Below are 23013 nucleotides of genomic sequence, written 5' to 3'. Positions count from 1 at the left end.
TTCATGTGTTTCCAACAATGGCAAAAGGTGTCGTTATTTCTGGTCAAACACGCACATATCTTACTGTTCATGAGTAAGCAACTGAAACTTAAGCTGTATTCGTGGATGCACGGTAGGTGTGCAGTTCGATTGTCGCTTAGGCACAAAAGTTTGTATCCTTATTTTAGATTCAGACACCTAGCGGCTCGTAAGAAAAACCGATGCGTAACATTTGATTTTTCTTAGTTAACAATCGGATTACGTGTTGGGTTCGTATCTCCGTCACAGAACTTCACATCATGCACTTTATCTTTAAATGCATGCACACTTTGTTACTTCAGAATGGAGGTATATCAGACATCTTTCGTGGTTCGATAACAGGGACGAAAGGGTCTTGATAGGAGTCACGGTTTATTACAAAAATTGTCGTCTTTTATTTTCAAGTTTAGATTTGGTTACTGGTATTGGCCAAAATTTCGGTAATTCATGACTCTTCATGGCTAATAATCAAAATGATGTGATTAGAGCCCGCATCTCGTGGTCGTGCGGTAGCGTTCTCGCTTCCCACGCCCGGGTTCCCGGGTTCGATTCCCGGCGGGGCCAGGGATTTTCTCTGCCTCGTGATGGCTGGGTGTTGTGTGCTGTCCTTAGGTTAGTTAGGCTTAAGTAGTTCTAAGTTCTAGGGGCTGATGACCATAGATGTTAAGTCCCATAGTGCTCAGAGCCATTTGAACCATTTGTGATTAGATTAGATTAGATTACATTAGATTAACTCTTGTTCCACAGATCATGAATACGACATTTCGTAATGATATGGAACGTGTCATTTTAATGAGAGATTTCTTTAAATACCATGATTCAATTTCCTTACAACAATTTTTTACACTCTCTCTCATTGCTTTTTATTTCTCTCTCTCTCTCTCTCTCTCTCTCTCACAAACACACACACACACACACACACACACACACACACACACACACACACACACATTCTTTTTTATTTTTATTTGTATGTTGTGCTCGACTATCGGCGAGGCACGAAAACGCCTGTGAATGACTTTCTTAGTTTTGAGTACACTTACGAAAGAAATATAAAAACAACAATGAGAGTTACTGATTTATGACGCTCAGTTTGCAGTCGGTTCTGAGTATTATTAGTAACTACGCTCCAGTCCCTAAACCTAGTTACAGAAAGCGAATCAGACGCATTACGTATTCCAGGCCGTAGCAGCCGTGACTTGGAGACACCAGCTATGGTCACTTCCCAGACCGCTGTAGGATCACATCGGTTCGTCTTCTTCCTGCTGGTACTGTAACTGAGATTTGGCAACAAGGCAACGTATGTTTGGCAACTGTGTGATCGACGAGTTACTTCCTGGTGTGCACGGAATTAAGCCTCAAAGTTCACTTGATTTTACCTGTCATTTCCATTGAATAATCTGAGTTATTATCGCTTGCAGGGTAACAAAAGATTGAAAATTTACGGTTTCCAGCCCAGGAAAGTCGTTGCAGGTGGAAACCGCAACAAAACTCGACATTCAAATAGCGGTTTACGAGTTCTAGTTACTATTGCCCTCGTAATAGGAAGCTAAGACCCATACCTTCTCGCCAGCTCTGTGGTAACGTGCTGAGCTGTGAAAAAGCGCCTGTTACGGTTCGCAGTTCCAGTCTCACTGACTGTAACGTTTTTATCCCTTCTGTGAAAGAGCTACAAGCAGTCAGATCAAACATCAATAAGGAAATCGCAAGAAAATGCTTTCAGCTCATAGTGCAATGTTGAAAAACTTACAATGCTGCACAACAGGTAAGGCCTCTTTCCGCTGCTGACAAGCGAATTTTGGGTTTCTAGGAATACGTAACTATATTTATGAAATGCCACATTTGCATACCTCTTGAATATGACACAGCATACCAATTAAACACAGACCCAATCAAAATCTAAGTGAGTAGTATTTTACTAATTCGTGTCGATAGAGGCATGCTTGCGTACAGATACTTTCGTCGTAAGGTTACCATGGTTAGTTTTATTTCATTTCTTATAATACAGTGCACAATTTTCGTAAGGTTTCCTTTAGTGTTGTTAAAACAATAGTAAACATGAGAGAGAAATTAATCATCAACGATATATGCGAATTCTCAGATGTTACCTATGACAGTCTGACAATGCACATGCAGTTTATTGATTACATGCATGTAGAAAACTTGTTCTGAGTTAAAGCTGTCAAACAAAGTTTGAAGAAGAATAAAATATCACTACCACACGACGGCTAATATAGAAAATACTTTTCTGACATATTATGGCACGATGCGCTCTCCCTGCACATCTTCGAGATGCATCTGCTGCCCGCTGTCTATTAAACCTGAATCTACATCTACATCTACATCTATACTCCGCGAGCCACCTTACGGTGTGTGGCGGAGGGTACTTATTGTACCACTATCTGATCCCCCCTTCCCTGTTCCATTCACGAATTGTGCGTGGGAAGAACGACTGCTTGTAAGTCTCCGTATTTGCTCTAATTTCTCGGATCTTTTCGTTGTGATCATTACGCGAGATATATGTGGGCGGTAGTAATATGTTGCCCATCTCTTCCCGGAATGTGCTCTCTCGTAATTTCGATAATAAACCTCTCCGTATTGCGTAACGCCTTTCTTGAAGTGTCCGCCACTGGAGCTTGTTCAGCATCTCCGTAACGCTCTCGCGCTGACTAAATGTCCCCATGACGAATCGCGCTGCTTTTCGCTGGATCATGTCTATCTCTTCTATTAATCCAACCTGGTAAGGGTCCCATACTGATGAGCAATACTCAAGAATCGGACGAACAAGCGTTTTGTAAGCTACTTCTTTCGTCGATGAGTCACATTTTCTTAGAATTCTTCCTATGAATCTCAACCTGGCGCCTGCTTTTCCCACTATTTGTTTTATGTGATCATTCCACTTCAGATCGCTCCGGATAGTAACTCCTAAGTATTTTACGGTCGTTACCGCTTCCAATGATTTACCACCTATGGCATAATCGTACTGGAATGGATTTCTGCCCCTATGTATGCGCATTATATTACATTTATCTACGTTTAGGGAAAGCTGCCAGCTGTCGCACCATGCATTAATCCTCTGCAGGTCCTCCTGGAGTACGTACGAGTCTTCTGATGTTGCTACTTTCTTGTAGACAACCGTGTCATCTGCAAATAGCCTCACGGAGCTACCGATGTTGTCAACTAAGTCATTTATGTATATTGTAAACAATAAAGGTCCTATCACGCTTCCCTGCGGTACTCCCGAAATTACCTCTACATCTGCAGATTTTGAACCGTTAAGAATGACATGTTGTGTTCTTTCTTCTAGGAAATCCTGAATCCAATCACAAACCTGGTCCGATATTCCGTAAGCTCGTATTTTTTTCACTAAACGTAAGTGCGGAATAGAACAAAATGTCACAGTAGTTAGCCCTTTTTCCACATGCGACTACTTTGGGTTGAGAAGTGAAGGGAATTATGTTCAAAGTTCCATTAGATTGATACCTTCAGCAGAGAGCAGAATTGCGTTTTAAAAAATGTAGCACTGAATGTATTCGAACTCGCGACATCTTATCTATGCTACAAGCTGACACGTAGCTACAGCAGCTCCAGAGCTCGGCAACTATTCCTCCAGAACTTTTGGATTCCACAGCACTGTGAGATTATGCACATGGCCAGGTCTTGACTTCTGAGAGACAAACAGTTACAGCTTTTCTTTTGGACTGAACGACGTTTTCTAGTAACAGATAGCGCAATAGAATAGCTCAAGTGGAAAGGAACACTTCCTATTTAAACTTCTGCATCCTACACTGTTGGCAGTTGTGTGTAGGTGGCAGTTACGTGATTTTATTTCTGTGATTACAAAATAGTCGAATGTATGCACTGGGTAGCCGAGGCAGCTAGTTCATGGTGATTCGGTCAACCAAGTAAATGAATTTACTGAACATGCTGCAAATTACTACAGGGAGCCTGTGTGTCAGAATTCTCATCCAGTGTGGCGCAACTGCGTTGCGATAGAAAAATGACTCGCAGAGAAGAGGATTTCGTGGTCTGTTGGACGGATGGTAGGTTGTTATACCTATGGTCTGGGTTCGATTCCCACTTCCGTCAATGATTTTAGATAGGGAGAGACAGATTCCATTCTCTCCTGGCTACACCAAGTGAGGAGATATAATGGCTGCGTGGTCTGAAAATTCACATTAAAGATGATATTCCTTCTTTACCAAGTAGGCGGTAGGTTGAACCACAATAAAGTCTGGAGTGGCGACATGTAGAAACTCTATCACCAGTAACCTTTCTTATACTAGTTATTTATTTCAAGTGACGACACAAACGCTATGTATGGTCACAGGACACTTATTCCATCTTTTATTTGAGCTTCTGTATGTCGATAAAATTGGTTCTAAACTGGGAATGCAACTCAGACCGCCCTTAACGCGGAATTTGATCCCTTCGTGGCAATACAGCTCGGCTACAATTTGTTGTTTGTTCAAAACTGCAGATCCCTCAACACCTTCACATATTACGCGTGAATGGGATAGAATCCTGGCCCGGCACTAAAGATTTAATTATGTATTATCAAGCTCTATCATGAGAACACCTATCTGCTGGTGGATAATAATTTTGATTTTTAATGTATTTTCATTCGTTGTCAACACTAACGATATCTGACGTTTTTAACTCCCAGTGAGACACAGAACTATTTGCGAGATGACTGTAAGTTCAAGATGCTATTCTGAGAAGCTGGTGGAGAAAAATTCGGTAGCTGACGTCTCTTTGTGTGTAGTCAACAACGATGTGTGTGGGGCTCTATTCCCAGTGAGGGCTGATCTCTTCGTCATATTATTTCAGTTCGTCGTGTCATTTAATGTTCATACATATTCTCAACTAGCTGCTCGTGAATAACTTTAATTTTTAATGTCATTTTGTGTTAAATAGTTCAAATGGTTCAAATGGCTCTGAGCACTATGGGACTTAACTTCTAAGGTCATCAGTCCCCTAGAACTTAGAACTACTTAAACCTAACTAACCTAAGGACATCACTCACATCCATGCCCCAGGCAGGATTCGAACCTACGACCGTAGCGGTCACGCGGTTCCAGACTGAAGCGCCTAGAACAGCACGGCCACACCGGCCGGCCCCCACCATCTGGTATCAATGCATTACCCTATCATCCATTATATATAATCATTTTCATAAAAAAAATGGTTCAAATGGTTCTGAGCACTATGGGACTCAACTGTTGTGGTCATAAGTCCCCTAGAACTTAGAACTACTTAAGCCTAACTAACCTAAGGACAGCACACAACACCCAGCCATCACGAGGCAGAGAAAATCCCTGACCACGCCGGGAATCGAACCCGGGAACCCGGGCGTGGGAAGCGAGAACGCTACCGCACGACCACGAGATGCGAGCAATCATTTTATAGTACACTTGATATTATAGATGAGTAGGACACAAGACAGGACATAGATAATGTCCGTTTGACGTCAACAGTGTGTAACATTTTACTTTTTTTGAATAGGACAATGTTCCTCTCCAATAATTTTTAGATTAGTTACAATAAGCTTACGCTGCAAGAGACATCGCTTGTATTTTTCAATATGTGGTCTGTTGTCGGTTTGAAGGCCTTCCCTAACATCGGCAACGTAGTGCAACTCCACCGAGGGCTGTCTGGAGTAGGGTGGAGATAGCAATGTGAAAGTTGCGAGCTGTCGAAGACGATCTTCATATTCCTAATGCGATTAGGACATCGTATACTCTTGACGACGTTTAGCACCTGTGCAGTCAGTCACCCAATTTCAGAATTCATTTTGAGTAATCCTGCTAAATTCCCTAAATATTGTCTTTTTATATTGATGAGTAATATGGATAGTCGTCACGTTCATGTGCCGTCTACAACGCAAATTTAATGTTACTATCCTAGGAACTAACCTGCAATACGTTTTGTATTTCATAATCGGAACTATCTGCATTAACCGTCATCAGAGCAATGTCAGGGAACAGAATGCAGCAGTGCCTTGCTACCTACTTGAGGACCTGCTTGAGTCGTGTTCTAAGGAAAGGGTAGTTGCTGGTTCACATTATATTACACTAGCGAGAAGTACCGACTTTTCCTTTTCTCTGCAAACATCCAGAACTAAATTCAGTAACTAAATGCTAAGAATATATTTGCATTGTGCCAACTCAAAGATCAATAGATATGGATATAGATATAGATACAGATTTTTATATTTAAAGCCATTCTCGTTCTGCGTTGGAATAAACATCATTCATTATTTGCTTGTTCTTGTTACGATTGTTATTGTCATTCTCTCACTCGCAAGAGTTTTCGCATTCCTATTTGGTATCGATGCACATGAAGAGTGGCTATGAAAGAAGGGAATACTGAATGTTACGTCATGCAGAATACACTCATTTACTTCGGCTCCTCGTGATCTACGCTACAGGAGAAGTGAGATACATAAAGTTGACAGTGTGAGGACAGACCTGGTAGCACAACTGTGCAACTACACAGTGTTACCAGATAAAATGGTGCTGCGGAATCGACAGTGTAGTATGGACTTTGCCACAGTAGCAGACAGCTGGTAATTTAGGACCATGACCGTGGATTACACTTTGGTCAGTGCTGGTTAGAGTGCTGCAACTGTAAATGGAAGGCTTTGTTTGATAGTCTTATGCTGATGCTGTCTGAATAAATTATGCCATTGGATACAAAGCGGTTTAGTTTTGAGACCTAACCCACGAGGGGGGAAGGCACAGTGGTCTGCTTCAGGAATTCCAAGCAATAAAACACAAAAAATAACCCAGGAAGGGAGACATTCATTTGGAATCTGTTCATCGTTACGGGGTCAAACAAGAGGGTAACATTACTGAAACAATGATCGGGCTACTTAGTATATAATAGAGCATACAGATTTCAAGGAGGAAACGTATGAAGACGCAGACTTCCTCGTTATCAATATGTGCGGCATATCTTTCGTGTTAACGAAAGTAAATTCCCGCTTTACCTCTTCTTACGTGTCAAATGAAATGAATGCCATGAGGAATAGAATATTTGTTGACTGCGTCTCTTCTTGCTTCCATCCTTACCAACATATTTCTTCATTCTCGTGGTAATCATGACATCCTATGTGTATGCTGCAAAAGATTGCAAGTGGACAAATTCGACATCGAGGTGCAAAGCGTTATATTCAATTCGAATAAGCTTCCGGTGTATTTTTACTTCGTTTGTATTTTTAGATGATTATGAACGTTACGGAAAATTATCTCACATGCTTCATGTTGAATGAGAAACATTGAATGATCCGTTTTGCCTTCCCTACGTTGAAATGATATAATGTCGGCGTCACAGCCTTCTTCCACGCCGGAAGCTGAAACTTGTATCATTCTGGATTAATGATAATTGAATGTCTCATATGTATACATAGCCCAGAAGGCGACGTCAGAAACCATCAGGGGAGAACGCCGCATAAAAACCAAACGTGCGCGCGCGTCTCCACTCTGAAGAACCGTATCGGAGAATCACGGCAAGCATTTCGCTGAAGAGCTGCCTCGTCAGAGAGCCTAGAAATGGCAGCGTCGTAGCAAGTATTTGTCAACACTCTGGTAGTGCATTTACTTCCGGGTGTAGGTCGGCGTTACCTCGCTAAATTCACTTGACATTCGTTTTCCACATCGAAGACTCGTACGATATAATCCACTGCAAGATGACACAATTAGAAAGTATATTTAATTTCTGGACTCCAAGAACGGCGTTCTTCACATAAGTAACACCTGTTTGTGTGTGCATTCGGGAGGACGACGGTGCAATCCCGCGCCCGGCCATCCTGATTTAGGTTTTCAATGATTTCCCTAAATCGCTTCAGGCAAATGCCGGGATGGTTCCTTAGGAAGGGCACGGCCGATTTCCTTCCCCATCCTTCCCTAATCCGAGCTTGTGCTCCGTCTCTAATGACATCGTTGTCGACGGGACGTTAAAACAGGAATCTCCACCTCCTCTGTTCGTGTGTTTAAGGTTGCGTTTTGAGGCTCAGGCAACATCGCAGTGACTATATTCCGCCTCTGGCCGCCAGTGTGTCGTTAGCTCAGAGGTTCCCTTGTGCGTTGCAGTGCTTGTACTATAAGACATAGCAGTTCGAATCACGGTAGGAGCCGCTGAGTACAACCTTTTATTTTCCATTTTAATTAATGGAGTTGCAAACTGCTAGTAAAAATTTCTTATGCGAAATCTGAAGAATGCCTTTAAACATCAATCTTCGTCCGATTTCGACTTAGTAAATTAAGTTAATATCATGGACTTCTGCTTTGCAAATTCCAAGGTGCTTCACTGTAAAATAGACCCTGAAAAGATTCAAACCGACTGTCAACGATATAAATTTGAGCTTTGTTCGCCTTATAGGTCTAACATGTCAGAAGGTTGTTTATGAAGTGCACATGTTCATTAATGTAGTTCCCTTCTTCTAAATTTTTGCAATAGCATTTAACTGTAGACGTTTTCTAACACCGGCGTTAGCAATTCCTTTCCGTTCTCTGAAACCTTCAAAAGCCGGCCGAAGTGGCCGTGCGGTTAAAGGCGCTGCAGTCTGGAACCGCAAGACCGCTACGGTCGCAGGTTCGAATCCTGCCTCGGGCATGGATGTTTGTGATGTCCTTAGGTTAGTTAGGTTTAGCTAGTTCTAAGTTCTAGGGGACTAATGACCTCAGCAGTTGAGTCCCATAGTGCTCAGAGCCATTTGAACCATTTGAAACCTTCAAAACGACAAATTTTTCTGGTTTAAATCTGATGAACTTAACTATCACTTCCGATCAACAATAAATACTTCATGAACCCATACATGGAACTCCAAATGTGCAGTGTTCCTGCACTGCTACAGAGCATGCATTGCAAGGTATTCACACAGTTTATCGCATAGACTTACCATAAGGAATGAAACAAGAACTGTAATACACTTTACACCACAGACGCTCACTCTGGCTTGACGAAAACATCCAAACATTGATCAAAAGTTGCACAAATAATTGAGTTTGAAAGGAAAAGAAACGAGGTATGAAGCATTTATAAATTCATCGAATGTAGTGAGGTGGTTTAATTTCGTCCCAGTCTATAAAATTAATTTCGGGCCATACTCAGCTCTTGCCGATTAATGTAATATAATACCCGCCTACTAATCCGGGCGTCTGTCTCCGTTGCTTTTGAGCGTGAATGGAAATTGTAGAAATTTTCTGTGGAGCAACATTTAATAATAAAGCGTTTTAAATCATCAAAAGCGATGAGCGGTAGCAGGCGCTTTCGATAAAGAACGGGGGAGTGCAGCGCTGCTGCTGTCGCCACGGCCGCTGCCAGTAGCCAGCAAATGGATCCCGGAGCTTTGCCGCATACGGCGTCCAGAGGAGGACAGTCTGCAGGAAATCTGCCGCAAAATCGTTACTGGATAAAATTTTGATATCGGTGTGTCAGAAAGCGAAATAGTTTGAATCTGCGTTACCATTACATTCACGTCTTCAGCATTCAGACAGAAGAGGCTATAAAAGTATTTTATGCCAGCTGCTCTCGATCCACTGACATTTTGAACAGAAACAACGCACGCTACCGCTAGACCACAGGCGTAATCAGCCTAGAGTTTCTCTATCATGGGGCAAGTTTTCCTCCAGGAAGTGCCGCAGTCTACAGTGTTGCCAGATTGTGCAGATAACCGGACTTAGAGAATTAGCGAGTTGGCCAGTTTTTTTGTCCCATGTCGCGATCGGCGCGGACTTAGCCTCTGAAGCGGCCGGCCGCCGGTCAAGTTTTATGTCAAAGAGTGTACATATCAGTATACGATGACTTTTGTTACCTCTGTGTATTTCACTTGGTGACCGGTTTTGTCTCTTATGCATTCCACACGGTTTCATTACGTCCGTAAAATGTTAGTATTTTCTATCTTTATTTTGATATACTTCTGATCTTCAGGTTCTGGTTGAGGTCTGTTAATGATTTATATGTCTTTGGAATAATTGAAATTACACTGAATTATATTAAACAGCGTATACAGGTACTGTCTAATTTTTATAACAGAACGTTATATACGTCATCTTTATTCATGACAGATTAGCAAAAATAGTACGTAGGAATACCATTGTTGGTCCTCTCAGACATATGGCTTTTCATTGTCCTTTAAACAGTGCCTTACCTCGGGAACCGGATATATTCCAGGACCCAGTGGCAGAAATGCGTAGTTCGGCTTGCACTAAGAAAAGAAATTCATAGCCACCTTGTCATTACTGGTCAATAAGCACTTTTACTCACTGTATCCAAAGCCACGGAGTATACTGACCAGGGTCAACTGACAAAATACTAAGGTAAATTCTACTTATACCAAAACTCCACAACGGTTCCCTTTTCGAACTATAGTTCGCTCTTTTTGTTCACGAGACCTATAAATAGCACCCCTGTTTATTAAATTTCGCACTCTCATTATGTACGCTCCCAGATGTCCTAGAAATATAATCATGAATTCTTCCCACTATTTACACACAGTAAGAAAAATTTCATTAGTTGGTATCCTTTCTGGTGCTGTAATTTTTGTGGCCAGCAATGTATAATCGACGCTCTGATAAAAATACTCTTAGTATGTGTCTGTAGAAAACAAATACAATAACTTTTATTGGTGCACTAACTGTATATCCGTCAGCGTATTCATTTGTTCCAATCTTCTAATAGAAAGGAAAAAAATTAACTTCGTTATTATTATAATATCGAAGAAATCTGATTTTCCTGAAAACAGAATACGAATTATAAACGATTTAATAAAAAAAATATACATAAATATGTGTACAAATTGATAAGCACACTGTAAACAATAAGAAACATAAGATGAAAATTTTAAATCTACCTTTCTCCTTCTATTTCTGTCTCGCCTCTTCCACCTGCTTCATCATACCCTGTCCCTCTTCCGCCTGCCTTTTCATATCCTGCCCTTCTTCAGCCTGCGTCCTCACACCCTGTTCATCTTCCATCTGCCTCCTCATAACCTGTCCATCTTCCAACAGCCTCTTTACACCACCTTCCTTTTCCAGCTACCCGCTACCCCTCTCCATCTTCTACATACCTAGCCGGCCGGTGTGGCCGTGCGGTTAAAGGCGCTTCAGTCTGGAACCGCATGACCGCTACGGTCGCAGGTTCGAATCCTGCCTCGGGCATGGATGTGTGTGATGTCCTTAGGTTAGTTAGGTTTAATTAGTTCTAAGTTCTAGGCTACTGATGACCTCAGAAGTTAAGTCGCATAGTGCTCAGAGCCATTTGAACCATTCTACATACCTCCTACAACTTCCCCTCCTTCCGCATTCTCTCTGGCTATCTCTGCTCCCCATCCCCTTTCCGTCTGTCCATCTCCTCCTTCACCCTCTCACTGTCCGTCTGCTCCTCGTCCTCCTCCTCTCTGTCGATGTCCACCTCCCCAGTCTCTCTGTTCATTTCCTATGTCACCCCAAAAGGAGGTGATTCTAACTCCCACAATACTCTTTTCCAGACAATAAGTGATATCTGTATCAAGTTTGGTCAAATAATCCAGTGGTTTAGGTGGAGATCGAGAACGTACATACACATAAATTGCAGCGAAATGCAGGAAGATCTGCAGCGGATAGGCACTTGGTGCAGGAAGTAGCAACTGACCCTCAACATAGACAAATGTAATGTATTGCGAATACATAGAAAAAATGATCCTTTATTGTATGATTATATGATAGAGGAAACAAACACTGGTAGCAGTTACTTCTGTAAAATATCTGGGAGTATGCGTACGGAACGATTTGAAGTGGAATGATCATATAAAATTAATTGTTGATAAGTGCGGGTGCCACGTTGAGATTCATTGGGAGAGTCCGTAGAAAATGTAGTCCATCAACAAAGGAGGTGGCTTACAAAACACTCGTTCGACCTATTGTTGGGTATTGCTCATCAGTGTGGGATCCGTACCAGGTGGGGTTGACATAGAAGATAGAGAAGATCCATAGAAGAGCGGCGCGTTTCGTCACAGGGTTATTTGGCAAGCGTGATAGCGTTACGGAGATGTTTAGCAAACTCAAGTGGCAGACTCTGCAAGAGAGGCGCTCTGCATCGCGGTGTAGCTTGCAGACCAGGTTTCGAGAGCGTGCGTTTCTGGATGAGGTATCGAACAGATTGCTTCCCCCTACTTATACCTTCCGAGGAGATCACGAATGTAAAATTAGAGAGATTCGAGGGCGCACGGAGGCTTTCCGGCAGTAGTTCTTCCCGCGAACCATACGCAAGTGGAACAGGGAAGGGAGGTAATGACAGTGGCACGTAAAGTGCCCTCCGCCACACACCGTTGGGTGGCTTGCGGAGTATAAACGTAGATGTAGGTGTAGATGTAGATTAGCATTTTAGGATAGACAGAGATACATATTTCCGTATGTCTCATTAGTAACACGAGTAAAATGGCTCTGAGCACTATGGGACTTAACTGCTGAGGTCATCAGTCCCCTAGAACTTAGAACTACTTAAACCTAACTAACCTACGTCACACACATCCATGCCAGAGGCAGGATTCGAACCTGCGACCGTAGCGGTCGCGCGGTTCCAGACTGTAGCGCCTAGAGCCGCTCGGCCATCTCGGCCGGCAGTACGAGTAAAGCCCGGTTGAGTATGGTTACCTCTGTTGGTTAATTTAAAAATAGGATGAGCAGTGTCAGTGTCAAGTATGTACTTTTATGTTATTAAATGTAAAGTGTAAGGTATTTAGTAATGTTTAAATGACTTGCATGTAGCCATAAACAAAAACGAATCATTTATATGTGAATTGTATACGTGGTTTTAGAACAAATCATTCCGCCAATCCGTGAAACGTAAATTTGACTAACAACACTGTTGAAAAGAGGCGCGAAAATTCATTTAACCAGAATGTGCAACGCAGTTAAATGTTGTTGAGGAGAACAGAGCGGAGTGTACTTCCCGCGACGCGCTTTGTCCAAACTCCGTCGGGCTGCCGCTGTGGCGAACATAATCCGCAGAGACGGGGGCGTGGCCAGCCTAGATTGCGCAGTAAGCCGGCCTGGGCGCCGCGGCGGCCGTAACGGGCGCTGTCCGCGTTCGTGCCCCGCTGACGTCAGCAGGGGCGTGGCGGCCCCGCGGCTGTCACGTCGCGACACCGCGCGTCACGCCCACGGCGCGCCCGGGGACAAGGCCGGGGACGGGCGGCCGACACGGTGGCGGCCACGGACAGTCGCCCCCCACGTCTCAGGCGCTTCCCTAAGCTCGCTCTGGTTATTTACGATACCCATAAGGCAGAAGGGACCGCCGCCCAGGTGGATACCGTGTTCCTTGACTCGATACGGTTCGGCATTGTCACCTCATGAACAAAATACGCACGCTCGGATTACCAGACGACCTTTGTGATTGGGCTGAACAGTTGCTGACAAATAGAAAACAGCATATCATTCTTAACGGAGTGAAATCTTCGGACGTAGAAGTTACTTCGGGCGTGTTGTAGGACCGTTACTCTTCACCTTATATGTAAAAAACTTATTAAGGGGGGTAAGACGTCAAATGGGCCGACTTGGAGCAGAAGAGACACCACAGGACATTTTAATTTCCAGTGTCTGTACTTTTACAAGTAAATTCATAAAACTTTGTCAGCATGACCAGGAAGGATTCAGGATTCACACTCGTAGCAGCGGAAGTTCAAAAAAATAACAAAATATTTTTTTACATATGAAATTTCATCATTTTTTCACTTACTATTGGCTGCATTTGTTGCTATAGGTACACCTTTCTTCATAAGTAAGAGAGACTGTTCGATGAATTATGCACAGAATAAAACCATACTTACAGGTGTCTGAAAGTCTAGAATCTATTTAATTTATGAAAAAATGAATGAGCTGTTACGTTTTAAACTTCATGTTTAGAAAAAAAAATCCAATTTTGTAGTTAATTATCTCAATTTTTACCGCAGTTTTTAATAGATTTGGGAAATTCTAGAGTTTCGTACACCTGTAAGTGTGGTTTGTATGCTGTGCAAAATTCATCAAAGAATCTCTCTTACTTGTGAAGAAAAATATACCTATAGCAACAAATGCAGCCAACAGTAAGTGAAAAAATGATGAAACTTCATATCTAAAAAAAATTTATTTCGTTATGTTTTTGCACTTCCACTGATATGAGTGTGAATCCTGAATCCTTCCTGGTCATGCTGACAAAGTTATATGAATTTATTTGTAAGAGTATAGACAGTAGAAAATAAAATGTCCTGTGGTGCCCCTCCTGCTCCAAGTCGGCCCGTTTGACGTCCTACCCCCCTTAAGATAACATCGGGAGCAACATCAGGCTGTTGGCCGATGATACTGTTATACGAGCAGCGTTCAATACACAAAGCAAGACTTCCTCCTTCTCGGCCAATTTCTGTTCAAAAAAATTGGTTCAAATGGCTCTAAGCGCTACGGGACTTAACATCTGAGGTCATCAGTCACCTAGACTTAGAACTACTCAAACCTAACTAACCTCAGGACATCACACACATCCATGCCCGAGGCAGGATTCGAACCTGTGACCGCGGCAGCCGCGTGGTTCCAGACTGAAGCGCCTAGAACCGCTCGGCCTTCACAAGGAAAAATGAGGAATTTGTTGTGGGACATCGTAGAACATTCCCGCTTAAGTCCATATAATTCCATGAAGTTCCGTTAGGTGATGCGCTATACGTAGGCTTCAAAATGGCAGCTGTATTGGAGATGCGTTCCATGCAAAGAGCTGGAAAACCAGAGCTTCTCAGATATTCATAGGCGTTTGCAGCATGTCTCGGAAACCTATCTGTGAACAAAAGCAGGGTAAGTTGTTGGACGGGGCGTGTGTCATCGTCACAACGAGTTCGCGCAAACGTCTCCGATCTTCCGTATACCCGCCGGCTGTGACTCCTACAATGTTGTTGCGTGGGGACTCTCTCATTTGAGGTGATCGATGGATTACAATCAAACATTTCACTGCTCAACTGGACATCTTTACTTTTAGGCGTGCGCTCTCGAGTTCATCACCACGATAAAGAATAACGAAGGACCTCCTGTGTGGAATTGCTTGCGTGTAACGAGACTGATCGTGACAAATTTTTGTCGAACGTCGTCACAGGCGATGAAACAGTTCATCACTTCGAACCGGAAACAAAACGGCAATCCATGGAGTTGCGCCACACCACCTCTCCTGGAAGAAAACTTCAAAGCTGCACCCTCAACTGGTAAAACCATGGCGATGGTCTTCTGGGACTCCGGAAGCTTCGTTCTGTTTGATGTCCTCCCTCGTGGTATAACTATCAACTCCGAAGCGTATTGTGCAACTGCAAGGAAATTGTAGAAACGACTTCAGCGTGTTCGTCGCCACAGAAATGCAAACGGACTTTTCCTTCTGCGTGACAATGTAAGACCTCACACAAGTCTGCACACCAAACAGGAGCTCATACAACTTCATTGGGCTGCTCAGCCTCATCCTTACCGCATCCCAGTCCGCCCTGATAGCGCCGGCACGGTAACTCAGCGTGTTCGATCAGAGTGTTAGCTGCCCTCTGTAATAATAATAATAATAAAAAAACTGAGTTAATGGATTAACGACAAACTGAAACGGGTGTCTTGCGACGCCCGCCCCGAGCAGATACAACGAACAAAACGAGATTAAAAAAAAAAAAAAAAAAATAGCTGAATGGTCAGCGTGACGACGGACTGCTGTCCTAAGGGGACCGGGTTCCATTCCCGGATGGGTCGGGAATTTTCTCCGCTCAGGGACTGGGTGTTGTGCTGTCTTCATCATCATTTCATCCCCATCCGGCCCGCAGATCGCCCAGTGTGGCGTCGAATGTAGTAAGACCCGCACCAAGGCGGCCGGACCTGTCCCGTAGGGCGCTCCCCGGCCAATGACGCCAAACGCTCATTTCATTTCCACTACATCCCAGAAGTAGCATCTTCCGACTTCCATCTGTCTGAACGGAGATTATTATGAAAAATAAGATTTTTTAGGCAGAAGAGTGGGGAATAATATGGTTCACTGAAATCCTGAATAGAACCAACCTGCTTTCAGAAAAAAATTGTGTTACATTAGTTACCGAACGCATCTCGGATATGGAGAAGTTCCAATGCTAGAAAATCGTAGCGAAACGCAGGAAGATCTGCAGGCCATGGACACTTGGTCCAGGGATTGACAGTTCATCATAAATGAACATACCGCATTTTTCATAAATCGGAAAAAGACCTGTTATGGTGTAATTAGACAATTGCCGAACACTCACCGGAAGCAGTCACGTCCATTAAATGTGTGGAAGTACGCGTATGAAGTGATTTAAAGTGGAACGACAACAATCATATAAATGGCAGGTACTGTTTGAGATTCATTGGAAGAATTCTCAGGAGCTGTACCCCACTCACGAAGGAGGTAGCTTGCAAAACTCTCTTTCGACTGAAGTTGAGCATTTCTCTTAACAGGTAGAAATGACAGAGAAAATGGAGAAGAACCAAAGGAGAGCAACAGCTTTCCTCATAGGTTCGAGTGTTCAGTTGGAAAGCGTCACGGGGATACTCACGCAACTCCAGTGACATACACTAGGAGAGAGGTGCTGTGTATCAGTCTGCTTTATTGTTAAAATTCGGAGAGCATGTGTTCCTTTTTTAGTCAGTCCTATTGCTTCCTTGTGTACGTCTCTCGAAATGACCGTGAAGGTAAAATTAGAGAGATTCGACTTCTCACGGAGGCTTACCAACAATCGCTTACCAACAATCCGGCTCACATTTCGCGACTGAACAGAAAAGTTGGGGAAACAACAGCGGTAAACAAAACACCATCTGCCACACGCTATTAAGACTGCTTGCGAAGTATAAATGTGGGTGTGCATGTAGATGTACTGCGAACGGTGAACAATGTACCCTGACAGTTACAGTGAGTTCCGAGCGGTTGCTTCGCGTGGCTACTACAACCACTCACATAAAGTGATTTTCTATACATACTTAAGGCAACGACTCACTTTCGTCGCAGCGCTATGGACATCATTTTCAGTCGTGTAGTTTCGGTAGCAGCCTCCTGCACTTCGCAGTTGAATGCTGGCAACATTGCTGCGAGCTGTTGTCGTACCAAGCATAGTGGCCACTACTCAGAGAACGAAATTCAGTGGTGTTATTTTCCATATCTTGTGAAAGCGTTAAACGCAGAGAAGAGAGCAATGGGTGGAAATAGTCTGTTGAGGCCTTCAACGATTTGAAGATCATAGTGTTGCACTTACGGTTAGACTGGACGTAGGAAGACCTACGGCCAGACAAAACAGAGGGGATACATGACGTCCCACCACCCACAAGATAGTTTCCGTTACCCCAGGCTGTTTGTCCGTCTTAGTCACTTGTGCTGGCCGCTTCTTCTCTACGTAACATCGGGTTGCCCTGCCGTCAAACTGATGCAGACAGATCTTAAAGCGAAGGTCTATAACTATATGATCCATCCACAAGTATTTAATGAATCACGTCTTTCTCTCCCTTGGTTCGATAGTGTAATGTGAATAATATTCACTGAGTAATATAGCTTGATTAGGATTCGCGATGTTTAACATTGTTGTACCTGATGCGGCTTTAGGCCGCGAACCGGTTGTGTATTAGTAAAACAACAATATTACCAGCTGTCATCGGAATTCTTCTCAACACCATGCCCTTCGACAGCTGCGTATGTCCAGAATATACAAAAAGTTTCTTATACCCAATACAAATACAGGTAATATTTTCATATGATATTTGTGTACAGAAAAGGCAGTTCGTGCTTTAAAACTGCATCGCCATTACTTTTCTTTTATTGTGGTTGAAGGTAAGCGTAGTGCTACTCAGGCAGAGGAACTCTACACTGATCGGTATCCACACAAGAATTCACCATCCCGATCTGCAACAGTGTGACTTCTATGACGACTTCATTGCTTCACCTCGAAGCTTCCTGTTTTCGTAAGCGACACGCCAAGACGAGAAAATGTCCGTCGGTAGGTAAGTTCTTGTCAGAATATCGATATCTATAAAGTTTCTCTGCCTGAGTAGCATTACCCATCCTAAGTATAATGTTCGACCATAATGACGCTGATACATGCTCTGGCGATTTTATTAAACGAATTTCCATGTGGTGTAAACAGCAGGAAATTTAGTATGGACCAGCACTGTTCGCCAGTACCAAAATTTACTGTGAAGTTCACACTTCTCATGAAGGTCCTGGATGATATACAGATTGTTAAAAAATTCAGTGCCCAAACTGGCTGATATGGCGACGGAGACTATAACAAATGTATTTCGTTAAGGAACCAGGTGTCAGTACAGTATTGAATGAGTACAGAGCAATCAGGAGATCAATGGATGAGGTTAAGAATAAAACAGTGTTAAATTTTTCAGTCTTTTATTATTTTGATAAGTGTTACAATAAATGTTCGAAATTAACGGCAGTGCATAGGCGGTACCCACATAAACTGTGCGTCCCGTGTTTGATGGCAAATGTGTGGCGCGTTCTGTATTTGTGTAAGCGCTACAAAAAATTTTATAACTAATCTCTCCTCTGATTGCAGGAGGATGGAGAACGCTTCGGTCCCTGTATGGCCGCGGAGAAAAAAGTCAAATGGCGGGAGGTCCGAGGACCTTGCAGGTCACGCATAGGCTGCATCGTACGTACTGCGACTATCGGGCAGGCACTACACCGCCACATGCTGTTTACTGGCTATACAACACTACATATCTCAGCCAACTTTTCAGTGTAACGATGTTTGAAGAAGGTACTTTTTGTTCATATTCGTAGCTAAGGATGTACTTACGAATGCTCACTGCATGCTCCATACGCCTTCCTGACAGGCAGTTGCTTACCAAAATGTACAGGGTGATCAGGAACAGTCTGAAAAGCTTGTAAGGATGTTACATTGTTGGTTGTGCTGAGAAATAATAGTTAAGAAAAAGATTCTATGCATTGCGCCGTTTCCGAGGTAATTTTTAGCAATGAACTTTGTCACTCAGGCCGTGCGTGCAGTTTCAAGAAGCCGACCAGAGGCGGTGTCACCAAACGTGTTCTTCGTTTGGTTTCCTAAAACCGAACAAGAGTGCAACACAAAAATTGGACATGGGACGGTAGTAAGACTCGAACAGAAGCCAAAGGCTGAGCAGTCTCGTGCGCTGTCATCTACACTGTTGGAACATCTGACGCTAATTGTCCGTGGCGGGCCGCTTCACTTTGCACGCGCTGCAGCCTGATTTGCTAACTTCAGTGCTAATTAACTCGTGCAATGTATCGATTTTTTCTAAAAAAAATCGAATTTTCTTAAATATTATTGGAAGACTCTTGCTATCTTTACATACTGTCTCCGACCACCCTGCGTTTGTTATTGTCTCCAGTGTCATATCTGTCAGTTTGTACACTGAATTCTTGAGCACTCTGTATATCTGCACAGCTGAAGTTTATGTTCCAATTGCTTCGTTAGCTGTTGTGAAGATATAGAAAGACAGTTCTAGCTAAAAGCAGCAATACGAGACTGCTGGAATCGGGAGGGAGCCTGCGGAAAATTGAACAAAATCAGTTCTTTTGTGATTTACAATCCACTTATGGTAAAAAAGTTAAGCAATATATTACAACATATTGAATGAAATCGTCGTTTCTGAGCAGTTAATATATATTTATTCATTATTAATGATCCTGCTATTTTGAAAGAGTGCTTAAACTTATACGTACAACTGAGGTGTATTTCATTTGTCCCCTGATGTGAGTCATTCGTGACAGACATAGGGGTCATCGTTAATATAGTCATTTGATGTAGATAATAGTTGCATTGTGATAATATCTTTTTCAAAATGTATATTGATTAGATTATTTGTGTAATAAGCACCCTAATAATTAGCATCCTACTTAGTAAATGAATCGAATTAATTTACTTCCGGTACGATGGTCGTGGAAGATTTATGGGCAAATTTTAAACACATTTTAAATCACGCATTGGACAAGTATGTGCCGAAAAAGTGGGTTACGGACGGAAAAGACCCACCGTGGTTTAACAGCGCAATTTGGAGAATGCTCAGGAAGCAAAGGCAGTTGCACTCGCGGTACAAGAAAGATCGGGAGAATAAGGACAGGCAAAAATTAGTAGAGATTCGTGCTGCCCTACAAAAAGAGCGATGCGCGAAGCATTCAACCACTACCAACGTCATACCTTAGCAAAAGATCTTGCCGAAAACCCAAGGAAATTCTGGTCTTACGTAAAATCGGTAAGCGGGTCGAAGGCTTTCATCCAGTCACTCACTGATCAGTCTGGCCTGGCAACGGAAGACAGCAAAACGAAAGCTGAAATTTTAAATTTAGCATTTGAGAAATCTTTCACGCAGGAGGATCGTACAAACATACCGCCGTTTAAGTCTCGTACATATTCCCGTATGGAGCACATAGTGATAGACATCCCTGGGGTTGTGAAGCAGCTGAATGGGTTGAAAATAAATAAATCGCCAGGTCCTGATGCGATTGCAATTCGGTTTTACAGAGAGTACTCTACTGCATTTGCTCCTTACTTAGTTTGCATTTATCGCGAATCTCTTGGCCAACGTAAAGTCTCGAGCGACTGCAAAAAAGCGCAGGTGACGCCTGTATATAAGAAGGGTAGAAGTACGGATCCTCAAAATTACAGACCAATATCCTTAACATCCGTTTGTTGCAGGATTCTCGAACATGTTCTCAGTTCGAATATAATGAATTTCCTTGAGACAGAGAAGTTGCTGTCCATGCATCAGCACGGCTTTAGAAAGCATCGCTCCTGCGAAACGCAACTCGCCCTTTTTTCACATGATATCTTGCGAACCGTGAATGAAGGGTATCAGAAGGATGCCATATTCCTTGACTTCCGAAAAGCGATTGACTGGGTGCCCCACTGCAGACTCCTAACTAAGGAACGAGCATATGGGATTGGTTCCCAAGTATGTGAGTGGCTCCAAGACTTCTTAAGTAATAGAACCCAGTACGTTGTCCTCGACGGTGAGTGTTCATCGGAGGTGAGGGTATCATCTGGAGTGCCCCAGGGAAGTGTGGTAGGTCCACTGTTGTTTTCTATCTACATAAATGATCTTTTGGATAGGGTAGATAGCAATGTGCGACTGTTTGCTGATGATGCTGTGGTGTACGGGAAGGTGTCGTCGTTGAGTGACTGTAGGAGGATACAAGATGACTTGGACAGGATTTGTGATCGGTGTAAAGAATGGCAGCTAATTCTAAATATAGATAAATGTAAATTAATGCAGATGAATAGGATAAAAGAATCCTGTAATGTCTGAATACTCCATTAGTAGTATAGCGCTTGACACAGTCACGTCGATTAAATACTTGGGCGTAACAGTGCAAAGCGATATGAAGTGGGAAAAGCATGTAATGGCAGTTGTGGGGAAGGTGGATAGTCTTCTTCGGTTCATTGGTAGAATTTTGGGAAGATGTAGTTCATCTGTAAAGGAGACCGCTTATAAAACACTAATACGACCTATTCTTGGGTACTGCTCGAGCGTTTGGGATCCCTATCAGGTCGGATTGAGGGAGGACATAGCAATTCAGAGGCGGGCTGCTAGATTTGTTACTGGTAGGTTTGATCATTATGCTTCAGGAACTCGGGTGGGCGTCTCTAGTGGAAAGGAGGAGTTCTTTTCGTGAATCGCTACTGAGGAAATTTAGAGAAGCAGCATTTGAGGCTGACTGCAGCACAATTTTACTGCCGCCAACTTACATTTCGCGGAAAGACCACAAAGATAAGATAAGAGAGATTAGGGCTCGTACAGAGGCATATAGGCAGTCATTTTTCCCTCGTTCTGTGTGTGAGTGGAACAGGGAGAGAAGATGCTAGTTGTGGTACGAGGTACCCTCCGTCACTCACCGTATGGTGGATTGCGGAGTATGTATGTAGAGGTAGTTTTGAATTGCAGTTTGCCGGCCGTGGTGGCTGAGCGGTTCTATGCGCTTCAGTCCGGAACCGCGCGACTGCTACGGTTGCAGGTTCGAATCCTGCATCGGGCATGGATGTGTGTGCTGTCCTTAAGTTAGTTAGGTTTAAGTAGTTCTAAGTTCTAGGGAACTGATGACCTCAGATGTTAAGTCCCATAGTGCTCAGAGCCATTTGAACCTTTTTTTAACTGCAGTTTAAGACTTACCTCAATAGTCAAAAGTTAATTGTGCAAAAAATGTCCATACAGAATATTGCTTTGTGTTGCCACTTCAGTCAGGGCAATAGTAGCAATTTCTGCATTATTATATATTGCCATTCTGCCGCCTGGGTGGCACTGCATCAACGAATAAATTGCAGAATTCACTTACCGCGAAAGAGGAGAGAGAGTGCCACAGATATATACGCAAATTGGGATGGCAGTAATTAAAACAAAGGTGTTTTTCCATGCGGCAACATCTTCTCATGAAATTTCGAGCACAAACTTTCTCCTCAGAATCTGAAAATACCTTGTTCGCGCCCATTCACGTAGGAAGGAAAGATCATCATAATAAAATAAGAGAAATTAGAACTCGCACGGTATTATTTAAGTGTTCGTTTTTCCCGCGCGCTATTAGAGAGTGGAAAGGTAGAGAAATAGCTTGAAGATGTTTCCATGAACCCTCTGCCAGGCACGTAATTGTGATTTGCAGAGTTATCGTGTAGATGTACTTACAGATGTTACGCTTGAAGTCTCCATAAACTACAGTATCAAGAGACTGATAGGGAAGTGAGCAGTGAGGCAGGATTGACATAAAAGCTATTCCACCCCCTGTATAGAAATCAATAGTCGGTAGATATATATGGGTCTGGCCGTTGTCCAGAAGAAGGAACACTTTGTGTTCTAGAGAACGTTTTACATCCTTTGCAAAGCGCTCCACAAGTAAAAAGACCAGGCCCTTGCCTCCGTCGAGAATTGTTGGCAGCGTCAATACAACCAACAGGACAACCTCTCAGAAAACGAACACTGAATATTTTACAGGGGAACAAAAACACTTGAGGAACACAGTTCCTTGTAGTATTTACTGCTATGCAAACTA

The sequence above is a fragment of the Schistocerca americana genome, chromosome 1 (assembly GCF_021461395.2).
Source record: "Schistocerca americana isolate TAMUIC-IGC-003095 chromosome 1, iqSchAmer2.1, whole genome shotgun sequence".
In the NCBI taxonomy this organism is placed as follows: Eukaryota; Metazoa; Arthropoda; class Insecta; order Orthoptera; family Acrididae; genus Schistocerca; species Schistocerca americana.
Note: the sequence above shows the minus strand (reverse complement) of the source record.